Raw genomic sequence first — 6,498 nt, forward strand, 5'->3', positions numbered from 1 at the left:
TCATGTCTTTTGTTGCCCATTTTATATTTTATATATGAAATAAAGTAGGACACAAATGCTGAGGAGAGATTTAATAAGGGGAATTCCATAATCAAGGTCATTCAAACAGGCATGGGTCAAACCAGATGGTCAGAATATGTAACAAAACCAAAACGAAGCGACATGACTAAACCAGCACACAAAACCCACCGTAATACAGACACACAAAAGAATACGGGACAAAATGGCAGAACCATAGGAACAAAGGCGAATATTACCAATAACACCAATGAACCGCGACGCACAAGACTAAACACCAGGATTAAATAGACATGGGCAAATGAGGAACACATGAAACTCTATCGAGATGGCAGGGTTACAATATACAAGGAGGGACTAGGGACACACATGGCTAACAAACCAAAACACGACTGAATGACAGGGCTAGTCGTAACAATATTTGCCATTTTGCGATGGCGGTCCCAAAAACAAAACTTCCGTCTCTTCATTATTCCAAAAACAATAATATATTTCCATCTTGTGGTGAATAGGCCCACAAATAAAGACACGTTGAAGACGCGTGACAGTGCCCCATTCAATCTTTCCTTCAGTGTTTGCTCATTACATCACACCTGTTCTCTCTTGCAGTACGTTTGGGATAACAACACTTGCATCATGGAGGATCATTTGAATATGTGTATGGTGGACATGCACCTTCCTTCGTGAGGAAAATACTTCCCTCTCTTCCTCTCTGGGGATCAGGAATGGTACAGTGGGAGGAAAAGGACAGTCATTCTGTTTGTGGGCTGAAAACTGTGTTGCCATGGAGAGGTTTGAACGCCACATTATCCCCAACCGTTCTTGTGTCTTGCTTGACCTCCGTCTTCCACAGAGATCATCCATGCGTGATAAAAGGCGCTCTGTGTTGCACAGTGACAGGCGTGTGAAACAGCCGTCCGTTGGTGGGTGTCGCAGGACACCGTGGTGCTGCCACCACTTTCACGTTCACTGAATCACGTTTCACGTTTCATCAATCACACTCCTCCCTCGCTGGCATATTTTGGCCAGACTGATTCTTTCAATCTCATCACCTCATCAACAAATATGCTGAAATATGTCACTTTCAGGCTCCATAATTCTGTAAGATCAGACTATATCTGTGTGTGTGTGTGTGTGTGTGTGCAAAAGGTAGGTGTCAGGGTTTTTTCTTTTGGGATTTTAGAAATAAGATTGCTTTAAAAAATTTATAGTTTATTTTTGTCAAACAAAATGCAAAGTGAACAAACAAAAGAGAAATCCCTTTCCCTCAGAACAGCATAGATATTTTTTAAGGAAATTGGTAAGTTTGCAGATCCAGGTTGTTCAAAACATCTTGGATAACTAAATACAGATTTTCTGTTGATGTAATCTTGCTGAAATCCTTCTGTCTCTTCATATAATCCCAGACAGACTTAATGATGTAGAGATCAGTGCTCTGAAGGGGCCCCATCATCACGTCCAGGTCTCCTTCTTCATCTTGAAGACAGTTCTTAATGACATTGGTTTGTCCTGCTGTGGACTAAATTGGTACCCTCATGGTACTGCATAATTGATCTGCATGCATTTCTCACCATTGAAGACACCATGAATCCTGAACAAATCCCCAACTCCATTAGCTGAAATGCAGTCCAAAACCTCCACCATACTTCACTGTTGAACCTCCACCATGCTCCACTGTTGAACCTCCACCATGCTTCACTGTTGAACCTCCACCATGATTCACTGTTGAACCTCCACCATGCTTCACTGTTGAACCTCCACCATGCTTCACTGTTGAACCACCACCATGCTTCACTGTTGAACCTCCACCATGCTTCACTGTTGAACCACCACCATGCTTCACTGTTGAACCTCCACCATGCTTCACTGTTGAACATCCACCATGATTCACTGTTGAACCTCCACCATGCTTCACTGTTGAACCTCCACCATGATTCACTGTTGAACCTCCACCATGCTTCACTGTTGAACCTCCACCATGCTTCACTGTTGAACCACCACCATGCTTCACTGTTGAACCTCCACCATGCTTCACTGTTGAACCACCACCATGCTTCACTGTTGAACCTCCACCATGCTTCACTGTTGAACATCCACCATGATTCACTGTTGAACCTCCACCATGCTTCACTGTTGAACCTCCACCATGCTTCACTGTTGAACCTCCACCATGCTTCACTGTTGAACCACCACCATGCTTCACTGTTGAACCTCCACCATGCTTCACTGTTGAACCTCCACCATGCTTCACTGTTGAACCTCCACCACGCTTCACTGTTGAACCTCCACCACGTTTCACTGTTGAACCTCCACCATGTTTTACTGCTGTCTGCAGACACTCATTATTGTACCACTCTGCAGCCCATCAGCAAAAAAAGAAAATGATGCCTTCTGCTACACCCAGAAATTGGCTCATACAACCAAATATTGACTCATCACTCCAGAAATTGGCTCATGTATCTAAATATTGTCTCATCATGAGCATCTTCTGCAATTTTTCTGCACCCTAGTTGCTATGTTGTTGTTCACAGTTGAGTTTCTTGGCCTTGTTTAAACATTGACGGTATGGCTTCTTAGTGAGAATTCCTTCATGAAGACCTATTCTGGCCAGACCTCACCAAACAGTAAATGGATGACTTGAGTCTAACAGATTTCTGCCAGTTCTGAGTTGATCACACCGCTGGACATTTTGACTTCCAATTTTGAAGGGAAGTAAGCATGACATGTCTTTAATCTGCTGCACTAAGTTTCCATGGCCAACCTCTGTGTTTACGGTCCTCAGCGATGAGCGTTTCTTTATGCTTCTTCAAAAGACCTAGGGCGGCACATCTAGAGACCCCTGTCTGCTTTAAAATCTTTGCCTGGGAAAGACCTTGTGTCTTAGGGCTGTGCTCAGTCTTGCCATGGTGAATGACATTTGATGTAAACCCTCACATTTGACGTGCAATTTGGCTTTTTCTTACACAGTTCTGACTATAATCCCGCAAAACCCCAGATGCTGTTGGGTGGTCACACCAAATGTTGACTGGATTGAGATTTGTTTTTCACTTTGGATATTGATAACTGACAAAAATAAGCAATGTTAAAAAAAAGTTTGTAAGTACATATATATATATATATATATATATATATATATATATATATATATATATATATATATATATATATATATATAGTAATGCATTAGTCATAAAATGTGTCACACTGGTGGGAGGTGGGAGTGAGAGGCTAGGAAGGTTCAGGGGAGACTATTTTTCTCTATAATGGCTCAGACCTGAGCCAAAACACTGAAAAAAACAGCCCTAATAACTCCAAGGTCGTCTCATGTTGAAGGCTTAAGAATGATGAAGCAGGTATGAAGCTGCAGTTTTGTTCAAAGCACACAAGGTTCGGCACCGTCGGCAGGCACAGGCAGGCACACACATATTCGCAAGAATATTAAAGTTTTGTTTGCTGGGGAATTTTTAACTGAAATGAAACATCTGGACTGAAAGTGATGCTTCTGCTTAGACTCCAACTTGTGCACTGGGACAGTTTGAAAACGTCTTTATTTTGGACTGCTTGGAATTCATCCCTGAGCTGACCTCTGGAGGCTTACCAAAAAGACAACGAGAGGATCAATTTGATTCCCTGTAAATGGCAAAGCAGATGGTACTTGCTGCTCCTGGCCCTCAATGGACGATGCTAACATCTACACTCCTGTGGATCTTTAGGAGACCGCATGATGTCATCTATTAAGTCAATGTGATCTCATTGGTTTTATGCATTAACAGCAGTTTCATTCAGTGTGCATCACAGATGGATGGTATACACACACTTTATAAAAGTCAGCTTTTATAAAGTGATTAAATTTAGGACTCCTTGTTTGCAGTGGCTCAGGATAACATAGGATTCTATATCACTAGCTGGACAGAGAGGATCCTATATCACTATCCAGACAGATAGGATCCTATATCACCAGCTGGACAGATAGGGTCCTATATCACTAGCTGGACAGATAGGATCCTATATCACCAGCTGGACAGAGAGGATCCTATATCACTAGCTGGACAGATAGGATCCTATATCACTAGCTGGACAAATAGGATCCTATATCACTAGCTGGACAGAGAAGATCCTATATCACTAGCTGGGCAGAGAGGATCCTATATCACAAGCTGGGCAGAGATGATCCTATATCACTAGCTGGGCAGAGAGGATCCTATATCACTAGCTGGGCAGAGAGGATCCTATATCACTAGCTGGACAGATAGGATCCTATATCACTAGCTGGACAGATAGGATCCTATATCACCAGCTGGACAGATAAGATCCTATATCACTAGCTGGGCAGAGAGGATCCTATATCACTAGCTGGGCAGAGATGATCCTATATCACTAGCTGGGCAGAGAGGATCCTATATCACTAGCTGGGCAGAGAGGATCCTATATCACTAGCTGGGCAGAGAGGATCCTATATCACTAGCTGGACAGATAGGATCCTATATAACTAGCTGGGCAGAGAGGATCCTATATCACCAGCTGGACAGATAGGATCATATATCACCAGCTGGACAGATAAGATCCTATATCACTAGCTGGGCAGAGAGGATCCTATATCACTAGCTGGGCAGAGAGGATCCTATATCACTAGCTGGGCAGAGATGATCCTATATCACTAGCTGGGCAGAGAGGATCCTATATCACTAGCTGGGGAGAGATGATCCTATATCACTAGCTGGGCAGAGAGGATCCTATATCACTAGCTGGGCAGAGAGGATCCTATATCACTAGCTGGGCAGAGATGATCCTATATCACTAGCTGTGCAGAGAGGATCCTATATCACTAGCTGGGCAGAGATGATCCTATATCACTAGCTGGACAGATAAGATCCTATATTACTAGCTGGGCAGAGAGGATCCTATATCACTAGCTGGGCAGAGATGATCCTATATCACTAGCTGGGCAGAGAGGATCCTATATCACTAGCTGGACAGATAAGATCCTATATCACTAGCTGGACAGATAAGATCCTATATCACTAGCTGGGCAGAGATGATCCTATATCACCAGCTGGACAGATAAGATCCTATATCACTAGCTGGGCAGAGAGGATCCTATATTACTAGCTGGGCAGAGAGGATCCTATATCACTAGCTGGGCAGAGAGGATCCTATATCACTAGCTGGACAGATAGGATCCTATATAACTAGCTGGGCAGAGAGGATCCTATATCACCAGCTGGACAGATAGGATCCTATATCACCAGCTGGACAGATAAGATCCTATATCACTAGCTGGGCAGAGAGGATCCTATATCACTAGCTGGGCAGAGAGGATCCTATATTACTAGCTGGGCAGAGAGGATCCTATATCACTAGCTGGGCAGAGAGGATCCTATATCACTAGCTGGACAGAGAAGATCCTATATCACTAGCTGGGCAGAGAGGATCCTATATCACAAGCTGGGCAGAGATGATCCTATATCACTAGCTGGGCAGAGAGGATCCTATATCACTAGCTGGGCAGAGAGGATCCTATATCACTAGCTGGACAGATAGGATCCTATATCACTAGCTGGACAGATAGGATCCTATATCACCAGCTGGACAGATAAGATCCTATATCACTAGCTGGGCAGAGAGGATCCTATATCACTAGCTGGGCAGAGATGATCCTATATCACTAGCTGGGCAGAGAGGATCCTATATCACTAGCTGGGCAGAGAGGATCCTATATCACTAGCTGGGCAGAGAGGATCCTATATCACTAGCTGGACAGATAGGATCCTATATAACTAGCTGGGCAGAGAGGATCCTATATCACCAGCTGGACAGATAGGATCATATATCACCAGCTGGACAGATAAGATCCTATATCACTAGCTGGGCAGAGAGGATCCTATATCACTAGCTGGGCAGAGAGGATCCTATATCACTAGCTGGGCAGAGATGATCCTATATCACTAGCTGGGCAGAGAGGATCCTATATCACTAGCTGGGGAGAGATGATCCTATATCACTAGCTGGGCAGAGAGGATCCTATATCACTAGCTGGGCAGAGAGGATCCTATATCACTAGCTGGGCAGAGATGATCCTATATCACTAGCTGTGCAGAGAGGATCCTATATCACTAGCTGGGCAGAGATGATCCTATATCACTAGCTGGACAGATAAGATCCTATATTACTAGCTGGGCAGAGAGGATCCTATATCACTAGCTGGGCAGAGATGATCCTATATCACTAGCTGGGCAGAGAGGATCCTATATCACTAGCTGGACAGATAAGATCCTATATCACTAGCTGGACAGATAAGATCCTATATCACTAGCTGGGCAGAGATGATCCTATATCACCAGCTGGACAGATAAGATCCTATATCACTAGCTGGGCAGAGAGGATCCTATATTACTAGCTGGGCAGAGAGGATCCTATATCACTAGCTGGGCAGAGAGGATCCTATATCACTAGCTGGACAGATAGGATCCTATATAACTA

This window comes from Brachyhypopomus gauderio, unplaced genomic scaffold (genome assembly GCF_052324685.1).
Source record: "Brachyhypopomus gauderio isolate BG-103 unplaced genomic scaffold, BGAUD_0.2 sc146, whole genome shotgun sequence".
NCBI classification, from domain to species: Eukaryota; Metazoa; Chordata; class Actinopteri; order Gymnotiformes; family Hypopomidae; genus Brachyhypopomus; species Brachyhypopomus gauderio.